The sequence below is a fragment of the Myotis daubentonii genome, chromosome 16, assembly GCF_963259705.1.
Source record: "Myotis daubentonii chromosome 16, mMyoDau2.1, whole genome shotgun sequence".
Classification (NCBI taxonomy): Eukaryota; Metazoa; Chordata; class Mammalia; order Chiroptera; family Vespertilionidae; genus Myotis; species Myotis daubentonii.
The window spans coordinates 31,104,214-31,119,310 of NC_081855.1; positions in this window are offsets into that span (position 1 = coordinate 31,104,214).

Below are 15,097 nucleotides of genomic sequence, written 5' to 3' on the forward strand. Positions count from 1 at the left end.
TTAAGGCTGAACAAGCAGCCTAGCAGCATAACCGCGATTACAGTGGCCACAGCGGAGAACGTTTAACCTAAACGAGCTTACCCACTGATGAGGTGCCTCGGAGAACGCGGCGTCTCAGACAAACTCTCAGCACAAAGGGTAGCAGGGAAGTTCCTTTTCCTCGGCTGCGGTTTCTGTTGGTGAGGATGAGCCCTGCTGGGACACCCCACTCACCCCGGAGTTCACAGATGGAGTCCTGGGAACCTGGCTGAAGCCGGCAAACGGTAAGAATTCTTACCAACGTCAGCTCCATCTCTGCCTCTGTCTGTGACGCGTGGTGGAGAGAGGAAGGTAAAATTGCACTTTTCCAAATGTATAATGGCAGCCAAACAACATTTGTAAGAATATTATCTTGGAACTGTGACTAGTGTGTTTTCAGGCACCCACTGTCCCTCCTTTCTCTCCTGGGGACAGCTTTTGCTTCTTGTTTGTCTCATTCTGTGTCCTGAGGACGTGGCTTGGTGGCTCTTAGATGGTCAGACAGACGTGCTGGTTGGGTCCTCAGAGTGATGAGATGTGACGACAGAAGAGTGAGCGTGCCATTTGCTGTCAGGGTCCCGGGAATGTTGGTAGCTCTCAGGAGAGCAGGGGATGGTCTTTTTTTAGCTTTTGGTTTCTCTCTGGAAGTGGCTCTGGGCCCTGGGAGGGTCGTCTCGGTATCTTTTGCACCCTCTTTGGGGAAGCCGCTTGTTTTCAAATACACATACTCAAGCTAGAGAACACACAAATACCCAAACTATCTGCTGAGGGAAGGAAGGAACGAATCTGTGTTGGACCAGCCACCATGCCAGAAAGATGGGCCCCAATACACCTCCACGTAATCTCGTGTCCCACCTTAGTCTCACCACAGAGTGAACTTCGGGAACAAACGCATTTGCAGGATGTTCTAAAGCTGGAATTACTTTGCCTTTTGGTTATTTATTATTGTATTACATTGTTTGCTTTTCCATTTTGATCCAACACCTTTGAAGGACTTATACCCACCATCTTAAAGTCCACACGCTTGGAGGGTATTACTGATTGAACTGGAGGAGGGGAGGGAGGCAGGGACCAAAGTTGGAGGAGAAGAGAGGAGAAGACCTTTTCATTTCCAGGCTGGGATCCTGAAAATTGCATAAACTTGGCTTCCCCCAGGGGCAGGTAAGGCGGTGGGGGCCACACCACATCCATTTTCTCCTATCTGTTTGCCCCGACTCCCCTCTAGGGGTTCATACACTGAGAAAAAGCCAGTGGAAAGCAAACAGGACGAAAGCGGCCCTAGAGCTCCACGAAGGACATACAGCAACTCTTGTTTTATGTCAAGCAGCTTGCGAGGGGCAGGACTGTGTGTAAGTGGTCATGGATTCTGCTTCCCGTGAATGTGGCGTTTCATTTTCCCAGGGAACGTGAATGATAGTCTCCACTGGGAGCCTGAATTTCAGGCCTGGTGGATTGAGTAATGACTGGACCTCCGAAAGCGTCCAAGTAGGAGTTCACCCTCCACGACTCGGCTGGGCTCATGTTCCCACTCCAGCTACTCTAAGCTCTGTAAACAGTGTTCGTTTTTCCATGACCAGCTAGGAAATGTGACTGTGTGGCGATGGTGCCGGGTCCCTGGAGGGGACCCGCCAGGGAGGCCGTTTCCTCACATCTCAGTTCAGTTTCTAATGTGCTGGCGAGGTTGAGTAATTACTGAAGCTCCGTGTCTTCCCATCCTATTCTGTTCCACTGACTTATAAAAGAGCCAGCGACCTGCCGGAGGATGAGAGCGGATCTACCAGATGTTTCCTGAGCAAAGACAGTGTGCATTTCCCCTTTGCTCATCATCTTGGGAGGGGGGTGGCTGGCAGGACACTCACCCCCTCTGACATCATTGGGCGAGGTAGCCTGGGCGAGAATTTCAAAGCCCAGCAGCTTGACCAGGGAAGTGCTCAGCTGCCAGCTCTGTGCCGGGGTTAACTGACCCACATAACTAGGGAGAAGGAATCAGCAATTTACGTGTGTTTATGCTTTGGGAGGAAGTAGACCCTCCACTCCCTCATTATCCATCCATGGACAAGGGGAGACTTTCTAACATCCCAAGTCCCCTTTTTTTCTGCTTTATTAAGAAACTAGAGGCCTGGTGCACAAATTCGTGCACAGTTGGGGTCGGCCGCCCCACCCTAATTGGCTGGGCCAGCTGGGGGGAGTGGCCATGGGCGGTTGGCCAGCTAGCCCCACCCCCTGGTTGAACTCCCAGTCGAGGGAACAATTTGCATATTAGCCTTTTATTATATAAGATAATTGACATGTCACTGTCCCCATTTACGGTTCATAGCACGGTGGCTTGATTTGAAATGACCACAACAGGCTCAGCCAACATCCATCATCTCACCCAGACACAATAAAAATAACAGAAAAAACATTTCTCCTTGTAATGGGACCTCCAAGGATCTGCTCTCCCATACCTCCTCTACCTCATACGGCATGTCCACTGTCGTCACTGAGCTGCACGTCCCGCCCCCAGTTCCTTTCATGATTCTAACCTACAAACATTTTCTAATCCCTTATCATCCCAAATTCCCTCCTCTATTCCTGTAGACCAAGCATGTCAAACTCAAAGGCTAACACGGACCAAATAAATGAGGCATGCGGCCCGCGAGTTTGACATGCTTGCTGTAGTGTAGACAACATTCGAGTTTATTCACTAGCGCTAGTATGGCTCCCGGTGTTGAGAGGAACACTCAGACTACAGTGAGACTATCACTTGTTGTAATCTATATATTTTTTCCTGTTTATGCCGTGAGTCTGGTTTATCTTTTTTTCACCACATGTGTATACGAATGGCTCATACCAATCGATTTCCTTTCCACCTCACTTTGCAAATTTAAATACCCACACTCTGCCAATCCACAGCTCCCCAAGCCTCCACTTGTGTAACTGATCACTATCCAAAATGGAATAATTCAGACTCATCTCTAAGGAGTTTTCCCAGGTCAGTTTTCACTTCTCCACACCCCTTGTGGTATGTGTTAGACACACAGAAAGACTAGCTTTGGTTTATTCTTGTTTACCAAACTGAGAGTCCTCTGATCTACTGCTCCCTGGTGAATCGTGTGTCCTTCCATCTGTGGAGCATGTTCTCCTCTATTATGACCGTCGGAGAGAGCATACTATATTAGCTTCTTTAGCGGAAGCCCATTTTCACTCATCAGGATCATGTCACCCATTCATGCAATAAAGATTGATCAAGGGCCAACTCTGGGCCAAGAACAATCTCTGTGCCAAGCAGCGTGTTGGCTACACAGAGATGAACAAACATGGTTCTTGTGTTCCATGAGGTATAGTATTCACATTTTCATAATCATTTGTAGACAACTTATCATTGTACTTACAATTGCTAGTGATTATATAGTCAGAATTTTGTGAGTTGTTTTTTTTTTAAACACAAATCCTGATAAAGCAAAAACAGCACAATGTGAATTGTAGAACTAGGTGATGGGTAGATGGATGTTCTCTATACAATTCTTTCAACTTTTCTGTGTACGTATTTGAAAAGTTTCATAATAAAATAGTGTGTGGGGGAGAGGGAATCTGCCTGTCCTTCAGAAACTATATATCTTTTATAGTCCTCAGCCGTGGATTTGTCTCTATCCCTCTTCTCAACTCTTTGAATTTGATATTTTCAATGCCCTACACTCCACTCATCCTTTCCCCCCTCTATTGACGCACTATTCATTCTGTCTTTTTTTGCCTGCTAACACTTATACGTCCTCCAGGTTTCAGCTGAAAATACCACTTCCTACCGGAAGAGTTTCCCGATTCTCCTATCATAACACTTACTGCTCCGTTTGGCGATAGTCTGATTATATGTGTGATTTCTTCACTTTTATTGTAAATTTCATCTGGGAGAAGATGTCATCTTTCTTGTTCATTGTTGTATCCCTAGAGCTGAGCACATTGCCTGACACCCGATCGTTGCTCAAACCGCACCTATTCAGTGGATTCGTGAACTCAGTAGTCCTTGCCCTCCTGGGGACTGGAATGCTATCGGACGGGCAAGACAAGCACACAGATAACCAGGGTATTGGTGCCTCTTATTTTTCAACCCTCAGGGATCCTGTGACGATAGCGCTGTTTCTCCCATTTTGCCAAAAGGAAAACTTGGGGTTGGGAGTTACATCATTTCCCAAGATTCCCGTGCAGCTAGGAAGGGGCAGAATTGGATTTGAACTCTCGCCTTCTGCTGTCAGATTAAGTGCTCTCTCCATAATGTTGCAAGTAGATGTACCAAATGTTACAAAATTGATAAGATGGTATTTGAGCTTGGATTTGAAAGACAAGCTTTCCATGAAACTATTTTCAATGACTAAAACCAAACCAAACTATAACCCTTATGCGTTATGATACAGTCAACTAATAGAGGCATATTTAATGTAAGAAGTAAACGTTCACCCCTCCTTTTGCTCCAGTTATATTACCAAGACATAGCCATCATAAACCATATCTTGTATATACACGTGACAGGATGCTTTTGTTTTATTTCCTTCAAAGGAATCATGCTAGAAATACTGTTCTGCAGCCTCCCTGCCCTTTTTTCAAACCTCAATACCACCTTTTATCTGGTGCATCTATACTTACCTCCCACATTTTTTGTTAATTCTTACCTGAGGATACTTTTCCATTGCTTTTTGGAGAGAGTAGAAGGGAGGGGGAGAGACAGAGAGAGAGAGAGAGAGCGCAACATCGATGTGAGAGAGACACATCACTTGGTTGCCTCCCGCATGTGCCCTGACCCGGCCGGGGATCGAGCCTGCAACCAAGATACAGTATGTGCCCTTGACCAGAATTGAACCTGGGACTCTCCAGTCTGAGGGTCGACACTCTAGCCACTGAGCCAAACAAGCTAGGGCTTACCTCCCACATTTTTAACTGCTTGCATTACATTCCTTTGTAGGAATGTTCCATAATTTGTTTAACTGGCCTCCTATTGTGGGCATGTTGCTGGTTTCCCCACTTTCTCCTTTATAAATAATTCTGCAATCATTCTCCTTGTTCATATGTCTCTGAACCCTCTTTAAATATTTTCTGTCCATCAATTCCTAAAACGGGGATTTCTTGTGTCATGGGTAACAATGCCACTTCAATTGTGAGAGAAACGGAGAAAAAAAAATGCACAGAAATGTGAAAAAGTTGGAATTGGAGGGCAAAACACATTCAAGGTGGGGAAAGTCTCATCAATAAAGGTACCAAAATGCGTAAGTCACATTCCTTTATTTTTCCCAAGACGTCTCAGCATTTTAAACCTTTGTGTGAGCTCTAATGACAAATTCCAGCTCCTGCCCGGAGACCACCAAGCAATCTGTCAGGACGTCTCTTTCTCCTCCCGCTGTCCCTCTGTGATGAAGTCCCCCGAGGTTAAACACACTCATTATTAATTGGACCACAAGAATCCCTGAAAACCAATGTTTGCTGCCCTTTGGTTCTTTCTTTTAAGGACTCCTCACCACACACAGACCCCTTATTGTGCTATTCACAGCTTCCCAGATGAAACCAAAGCCTCGATTCAACTATAGTCAAAGAAAACGAATTCTCCAAGATCCCACACACCCACAGACACCGGCTCTCTTCTTTCCACCAGTGACTAAAACTTAAAGTTGAATGAACATGACATGAGATGCTTCGAAAGAGCGATCCCCTTGCCATCCGCTTTATTAAAGGCACACATGTGCCGTCGCATTGAATCGTGTTTATTTTGAAACCTGTGCTGTTTACCCTTGAAAGTCTATTAATGCATCTTTCACCTTACAGCGAACAAAAGGGCATTGTAACTCCATGTAGTCCGACTGCTTGCTTACATTGAGGTCTGCACTCAAATGAGAAAAATACTTGAGTATCAGTCATCTTGGAATCCAAGGGACTTATTCATAGGGCATGTGGGGCTCTATTCATAAATGATTTATGTCTTTGCATAAAGGTTAGTGGTGTGTGTGTGTGTGTGTGTGTGTGTGTGTGTGTGTGTGTGTGTTGCTCAGAGAACCATCGGCTGCCTCTCCTGAGTAATTTATACAAGATCAATATTTATCAAAGTGAGCCAAGAATTGTGCCATAACTCTCTGAAAACCAAATACTTCATTTACAGTTCCTTTCACCCATGGAAGGGAGTGTAGCCTTGAAATGTTTGCGTAAAAGCTACTTAAAGTGGTCCTCACTTGGTTCCTGTTGCTTTAGATACAGTGTAGTGCTTTGGCAGAAATTACATATTTTTTTGCCATGGATGTTGCTTGATACATAGTAGATATAAAAACATGTCTTTGTTGAATTAATGACTAAAGGGAAGTGAGCAAACATTTCAAAGAGAAAGGAGGGTGGCCCGCTGTATTTATTCCTTTAACATATATTAATTGAACACCTGTTAGGTATTATGTATTGAATTAGGACCTAGCTATTACCTGGAATGCTCTCCCAGATGTATGTGTGAATAATTAAAAGCAAATTAACAAAAAGTGCTGTATGCTCTATGAAAGGTTAAAAGAAGTATTCTTGGAGATCCAGAGAAAGGATCAACTAATTCTTCCCCTGGGAATTTTAGGAAAGGATACGAGTAAATAGGCCTTTAATAGGCAGCTAGTGAGCAGGGAAGGGAGTTTTAGAAAGAAGTAATGGCATAAGCAAAAGCAGCATGAGAGACCTTAGGTTAAAGGGATGGGATGGGTGTGTTGCCATAAGAAATTAAAATATTTGTGTCATTAATGGTAAATAAATGTGAAATTTTTAATTGGTTCATAAAAGGCCTTATACACTCCACCAGTGATCTGTTATCTTGCTTTGTAAGCAAGAGGGTACTCATAGATTTTTAAAGATGGACATGACATAATTAGATTTCCTGTAGCAGCCTGTCTCTGGAGACACAACCTAAACTATCTATGTACCATCTGGTAGAGAAGGAGAAAGGAGATGACAAATGGACTTTAATTTGCTTATCAACTCTAGTCGTGTCTTTATGGAGTGCTGCTTTGAGGAGAATTTTAAAACTGCATCTGGACGCATCAGGGGAGTCGCCAATAAGAAAGAAGTGATGCCTGCCATGAGTATAAGAAGGGAAAGAAGAGAGAGTGGCAGCAGGCATAAGCTAGGCATTTACCACCCCCTAACTAATAGGATGCTGGGAAAGTGAGAAATCGTAAGTCCTAAGTGAGCCATTCTTAATGTATAAATGGAAGATCATGAAGTATGTTTAAATATTATACACTAAGTAGATTAAATATGCTCTATGTTATATATATTCCTGCCTGTATAGGACTTGATGAATTATGTGAGGTTTAAGAGAGAAGAATAAAGGATGACTTTTTAAAGTTTGTAGCTTAGGATAGGATCCTGGGAAGGCAACCATCATTAATTAAGACAGGGAATAGAAGCAGAAAAGTGAGGCGATAGTGGTAAGGGGGAGAAAAGGAAGATGGGATTTCGGTATTGGGCATGTTAATTGCAGACAGGTCACGAGAATACTCGCTTCATATTACACAGTTTTTACAAAGTATCATACTTTAAAAAGAGATTAGCTTGTAAGAACATGTAATAAATAACTTCAAAATGCAATGGGTATTTAATTTTAAAGCGTGCCTTTAATATTTATGTAAAACGTTCTTTGTACTCATTCAATAGAAACTTATCTGGCCACTGGGTAAAGCTAGCAATAAAACTACTGGTCTGCAATGTGTTAAGTTCTAGGAGCACAGACGCTCTCTAGAGAGAGGTGTTCTACCAAGTGTTTGAAATACGGGGTTGGAGACCAGAAGAACATTTTAAGATGGAGAGAGAAACTTGGGATTCATCAGAATAAGGGCAGCATTTCTTCCACTACAGGGATAACACTGCTCACGGAGAAAGCCTGAGGAACACCAAAGTCAAATAATGGACAGAAGGAAAAAAGATCCATGTGGATGATTTCAAACACTCACAAAGAGTATTTACAATTTGACAAAAATGTGAAATTCTCCCTCTACCTTTCAATTCTCTCTCTCTTTCTCTCTCTCTCTCTCTCTCTCTCTCTCTCTCTCTCTCTCTCTCTCTCTCTCTCTCTCTCACACACACACACACACACACACACACACACTATCTCTCAACCTTAAGTTCAGTGATATCACATGAGTAGCTTAACATCATCTGTGGCAGGAATATTTACACCACAGAAATTGGTACATGACACAAATCAGGACTTTTTGGAGGGTGGGAGGAGCTACTACTTGATAAACATTTACCAGTAACCACTACCTGGGAACTAACACCTGGAAGCCCAGAACTAGACAGCACCAGCCCCACCCCACCCTTCACCCATCACGTAATTTGCCAGGGTAGGTTGCCTACTGGGGACATAACCTATTGGTGAACTTGACTCCACTACTGGATCTCAGTCACTATTTACTAAGTCGTAATATACTTGGAAATATCATCCTACCTGTGCCCAGAGTGTCTGTACAAGTACTATAAAAGAGTCCCTTCCATTTCATATATTTTCCAGAATAGAAAAACACTGTCAGCTTCAGCATATGAAATAGGTTTGTGGAAGAGGCAGGGACTCCTCAGTGAGTTCTGAGGAGTATTGACCTTTCCTGTTCCCAAGTCCCACACGATCGGGGTGAATGTTGCTTTGTTAATGACTCAGAACGCATTTGGTGCACCTGTCCCCTGTAACGAAAATGAAATTCCTATACATGTCCAGGAAAATAAAGTATATTGGAACATGTGACAAGTAGTTATGAGGGGGACAGATATTTTGATGGTAGCAGTCTCTTCTTGATTTCCAGAAATTTCCTTTGATGCAGGAGTCAGGCCATAATAGAGTCCACAGAAACGAGTTGTGAATGATAGTCTAATCCTTAGGGCCACAGAATCATGCTGATGGGCTATGGTGATTTTTTATCACTCAGCAGCATCACTATGACTGCTCCTGGGCAACCACCAAGTTCACAGCAGCTGTGTTCATTAAGAGCTGAGCTCTCAGAAGTGTTTACAGAACTAATCAACTCATAGATTTCTACTGGCAGAAAACAGTCATCTTTCTGGAGTGTCGTAGCCTCTGTTCCATTCTCACATGGGGCTTGGCAAGACTGACATATGGATCAGAACCACGTGTACAATTAGGGTTGGAGACGGACTCTCTTTTCCCCCTCCCCATCTCCTCGGGCACAAAGAGAATTCTTGAATCTTTACTGACCCTCCCCCCGCCCCATTCATAGGTTTGAGAGAGCCCTGTCATTTGTAGGATGGAAAATCTCTGACTGATACCCCCACCCTTTTTTGTGGGATGTGCTATAGGACAATTCACTGCCATTTTTGTTTAAGCTTCATATGAAACCAGTGCTTAACTGAGCCATAACTATATAGCCAACCTTTATATGTAAACATCAAGACCTGGAGAGATTGGTGAAACATGTTTGCTTTTTCACTTTTAAGTCATCTTTCATTTAAGACTTTGGATAAGACCAATTTCAAGACCATCGCGAAGTACCCAGCAATTCCCTTGCATTTAATCTATTATATGTGAAAATTACATTTTTCTACTCCCTCAGATGTAAAATAAATTCCAAGACCAAAACAACTTCTAATTTTTGGGTACAAATCATTTTCATATCCATTATCTTCTTATATTCTCCTAAAACGCTGAGAGTAAACAAAATAGATACTGGTGATAATGACAATTACACTGTTGGGAAGAATAATGGCTTTAATAATGATGAGGGTGATGGTAATTACAATTTATTGAATGCTTCCTATGTTCTAGGTTTTGTGATAGCTTCTTTACATATATTACATCACTTAATCTTTCCAACAATCTTAAGAGGTAGAGATCTAAAACCTAGATATGTGAAGTGATTTGTCCAGCATCACACAGCCCATAAATATTAAAACTTGTTTGGGAATCTGAGTCTTTGGTCTTCTAGTCCAGGCTCTCCATGTATGTCGGGGTGGGGAACCTGTTTTCTGCCAAAGGCCATTTGGCTATTGATAACATCATTGGCGGGCCATACAAAATTATCAGCTTAAACATTAGCCTGCTGGCTTTGGTCAAACATTTAGTTAACTCACCCCTCATGCCTTGGCAGGGCCAGACCAAATGATTCTGTGGCCCTTATACAGTCCAAGGGCCAGATGTTCCCCACCCCTGATCTATGTATTGCCAAATCTGATGCATAAAAATGCCCTTCCTTTGGCCAAAACCAGTTTGGCTCAGTGGATAGAGCGTCGGCCTGCGGACTGAAGGGTCCCAGGTTCGATTCCGGTCAAGGGCATGTACCTGGGTTGCGGGCATATCCCCAGTGGGAGATGTGCAGGAGGCAGCTGATCGATGTTTCTCTCTCATCGATGTTTCTAACTCTCTATCTCTCTCCCTTCCTCTCTGTAAAAAATTAATAAAATATATTTTAAAAAAATAAAAAAAAAATAAAAATGCCCTTCCTACTCCTTAGTTGCTACATCTTGCCTCTCTCAGAACTTGAATTAACTTTGCCTCCTCTGAGAAACATTCCCTGCCACTTATCAGCCACGTGGTTTTAGGCAAATTATTTAACATGAGTTTACTTATCCGTAAAAAGGAAGTAATAGAACTTGTCCCAGGGATTGTTGTAAAGATGAAATGGGTTAACCTGAAAGGCCTGGAAAAGCCTAGCAGGTAGCTGGCACTCACTAGACTCTGGTTCATTGTTCTGCACTGGCCACGGGATCTTATTTCATCCTAGTTAGGAGAGTGCAGGCGACAAAGAGTCATGTTAACTCGAGGCTCTCAGAATTTAGATGTCAGCACATTATTCCAAATTACTCATATTAGCCAGCAAGTTGTACTCTTTTCTCTCTGTCCAAAGCTCTTAGCATCGCACTGAATCCTGCCATCACTAATGGGGACTAAAATGTCCTATAAGAAGATGTCTGAAGAGAAGGAAAAAACTAAGAATGCTGGGCAGTCAGTCCTAGAAGGAGCCAGAGCTTGCACTTCCTCAAAGCAAACAAAGGAATGTACTTTCCCCTCTGGCACATTTAATGTATGGCTTCTAGGAGGTCAGTTCAGACTAATCAACCTGACCAAGTTCAGTGTTGGGCAACTGCTCCAACACTGTCCTGTTCGATACCTGGTGAAGAGTCATGTCCAAGAAACATCTAGGCTCTGCAAAGACACCCCAAACCCAGCCAAGCCTGAAGGTTACATCACCAGTCTCCTCTAACCTTGAGTTAAAGACTATAAAATAACACTCTACCTTTTTTCCCCTCTATCTCCAAACAAGAAAACAGAATTCTGACATTTAAAAAAATGATATTTAAAATCCTCTTACAGGTCTCAAAATAGTGGTTGCTCTTTTCATTTTTTCTTCTCCTATGAGAGTCTTCTCTCCCCCTTAACAACAAATAAACAAAAGCTCCTTAAAATGAGATTGAGTTCAGTCTTACTTTTCCTTTATTGGAAAAGGTTCTCTAAATGTGATTTTTATATCTGATATCTCTTGACATATGATGATTCTCCTTAGGGTAAGTACGATTAGTTTCATCATCTCTGTGCGATGGATTGGGGAGGAAGTTTAGAAAATGTTGTAACATACCCAGATGTCTCAACCAGTCAGTTGTAGAGCCAGGACAAGAACCTACGACTTCTGACTTCAGGTTGTTTTTCCAAAGTCAGAGCACCCTCAGAATGTTGTTATTTTTGCTATTATTCTTGTGTAGTGTGTGTATGTCTGTTTTCTCCATACACATCAAGTATAGAGCTTAGCTTTGTAGATACATAGAAAAAATAATGAAGATATTGCTACCTGGAAATTTACCTTCTGGTTAGCATATGGAGGACGTTGCCCAATTCAGAAAGCAAAGTCATGGTAATTAAGTGCTGGGAAGACTGAGCAAACCCATGAAGAAGTTGCATGAGAGTCATCAGGGCAGACTTCTGGGAATAAGTGAGAACCCACCCATCTGTAAAACCCAGGGCCCCGGTTTTCCTGTCCCCTGTCACAACCAGGGCCAGGGGTACTGTCCCACCAAATGGTCTGTGCTTCTAGAAAGCTCCTTCATTGAGGGTGACTACTGAGCTTTCCTTCTCTTCTATTGCCTTGATCATGGGAGTGAACTGAATCTCCTTTATCCCCAGAACATGACAGCTTGTCCACATCCTGCTCATGAGACTTGTAGGGGTTCCTTATGGCTGTAGTATTGGAAAGGGGTTCCAGGAACATGGGTCAACCTGCTGAGAGTCAACTGGAAGAAACGATGGTCAGGAGGGAAATTGGGGTCAAAAACGTCAAGACCAGCCTGGCTGGCATGGCTCAGTGGTTGAGCATCGACCTATAAATCAGGAGGTCACGGTTCAATTCCCAGTCAGGGCACATGCCTGGGTTGTGGGCTCAACCCCCAGTAGGGGCCTGCAGGAGGCAGCCAATCAGTGAGTCTCATCATTGATGTTTCTATCTCTCTCTCCTTCACCCTTCCTCTCTGAAATCAATATATATATATATTAAAACAAAACGAAAAAAATCAAGACCAAAGCATGTGTTGACTTAGTGGGGCAAGGCTACCATAAGACAGTAACCAGGCCATGAGAGTTAGTGGCCAAGAGGTCAGGAGAACGAAAACAAGAACTGATGCATGGAGCAGGTGATAGCAGGCAGTTTCAGCAAAATCTGGAAATCTTGGCATATCTTTTGAGTGTGTGTAATTACAACCGAGCTGCCAGAGGCAAGCCAGGCATTGCCAGGATGAGCTGGATGGGTGTCACCTGGTTGTTCACCTTCCACATGATGCCCTTTCCCTCCCATTCATGACTTCCATTCTTCAGTTTCCTGTAAGACTTAGCGCTAACATTTTCTTCAGCATAGAGTTCCTTCTAGCCATGGAGACGATAGAACTCTTGCTTAGTTGTCATGTATTCCATACAGCTCTGTATCATCATTTCATTCCATATATAGAAAGTATTTTCTTCAAAAAAAAAAGCTGATTAGTGCAGAAGTGACAATGGGATGCTGTTGGGAAATCTCAAAGGCCTTAGTACAATAATCATTATTATTACAGCAAACACACATTCAGTATGTGTTCTGCATCAGGCTCGTTTCTAAGCAATTTGCACACATCTGATTTCATCCTGACAGTACCCTATGCAGTATTTCCTATTACTATCTTCTTTTATACATGAAGAAACCGAGTCCTAGAGGGTTTAAGTGGTATTCTAAGGGCACCTTGCTTAAGATGCTGACCTCTGAGGTCTCCCCAGGCCCAAAGCAATGTCTCATGGGCCCTTTCCCCTTGCTCAGTGCCAAAGAAGTTGATGTTAAGTGGGATCTGAATACAGCACCTGACTGGAAAGGGTTGCTGGTCTGATGATTCACACTTTTAAATAAAAATAATAAAACCTTTGGCTGGACAGCTTTCCTTCCCCAGGCCAGCTGGATGTGGTCACTGCGGTTCCAAAACACACTCGGGTGATATTCCAGCTTGAATAGCATAATTTGCACATTCGCTTGTCTAAGTTCTGCACGGTGGTCTTGTGATCACACTCCTTGCCCAGCGTCTGCCAAAAGCTCGCTAATGCCTTGGCTCCCTGTCCTGCTGGGCTGGGTTGGAAGCGGCCTGGGAGAAGGTGGGATGCCTTCTCCTGTAGTTAAAACTTAAGCTAAAAGCCAAAAGAAGACAGGCTGGGTAAGTGACCCAAACTGTGTCCCAGTTCGACCATTATTTAGTGAGCGTCAAGCATATTACCATATCCTGTTACACTGGATCTTCCCAGGAGCCCTGTGGGGTGTCACTATCTACACTTTACAGATGCAGAAGGAAATGCAGATGTGCACAGTAACTTGCCAATCAGCTAATAGAATGGAAGAGATCTGATTCTAGCTTCCCTGCTCCTGCAGTTACATCAAGGTGCTTTTATTTATTTTATTTTATTTTTAAAAATATATTGTTTTTTTTTTTACAGAGAGGAAGGTAGAGGGATAGAGAGTTAGAAACATCCATGAGAGAGAAACATCGATCAGCTGCCTCCTGCACACCCCCTACTGGGGATGTGCCCGCAACCAAGGTACATGTCCTTGACTGGAATTGAACCTGGGACCCTTGAGTCCGCAGGCTGACGCTCTATCCACTAAGCCAAACCGGTTAGGGCTTATTTTATTTTTTAAATATATTTTTTTATTGATCTTAGAGAAGAAGGGAGAGGGAGAAAGAGCTAGAAACAGCAATGATGAGAAAGAATCATTGATCGGCTGCCACACTGGCCAGGCCCATCAGATGCTTTTAGCCCACTTTGAGTTGAACAAAGCGAAGCAATGGGGGCAATGGAATAAACTGAGAATACTAAAAAACATCACTACACGCATTATGTGCCAGACACCATGGGAACACGCTGTAGCATCATTTCATTTCAGCCTCACGACAACCATGTGAGGTGCGTACTAGTATTTCTCTTATGTTACAAAGAAGAAAAATGATGCTCAGAGATGTTGACTCATTGGTCCAAGCTAACAGATGATAGCAACCAAGATTTGAGCCCAGGCATTTGTCACGGTAGCTTGTTATAACAGCGATACACTACAGTATGAAGGTGCTGGCGTGGATTCTTTACCTGCCCTGGATCGTCAGGGAGAGCACGAAAGTGTGAGATAAGCACTTTGAAGAATAGGTCAGGCTGCCCACATTGCCAATGGAACCCATTCAACCAAAGTCCCAGTTCTCAACTGTCACCTGCACCCTCTAAGGCCGAGGTAGGGAAACGGCAGACAGACTTCGGAGCAGTCGATGGAGTGATTGACATGCAGCCTTACCTGGCCTGGAGGGTAGGATGCCCAGGTCAGTTACCTGTGTCAGTACGTCCTTCTCAGCCCATCTTATTGGGAGGAAACTGGGGAGGAAACATAGCGAATTCGCAGCCCTGTCATTGAGATATGAGACGGACTTTTGGCTAAGTGTTCTCGGACACACCTTCTGGAAGATGCTGGGCCCTGGGCCCTGGTGCAGGCGTGGCAGTTCCTGCTGCTCCCCGCAGTGGGACTGGCAGTCATTGCCTGCTGGGAGTGACCGCACATCACTCAGCTGCTCCCAGCGTGGCACAGAGCAGGCGCGCCTGGCA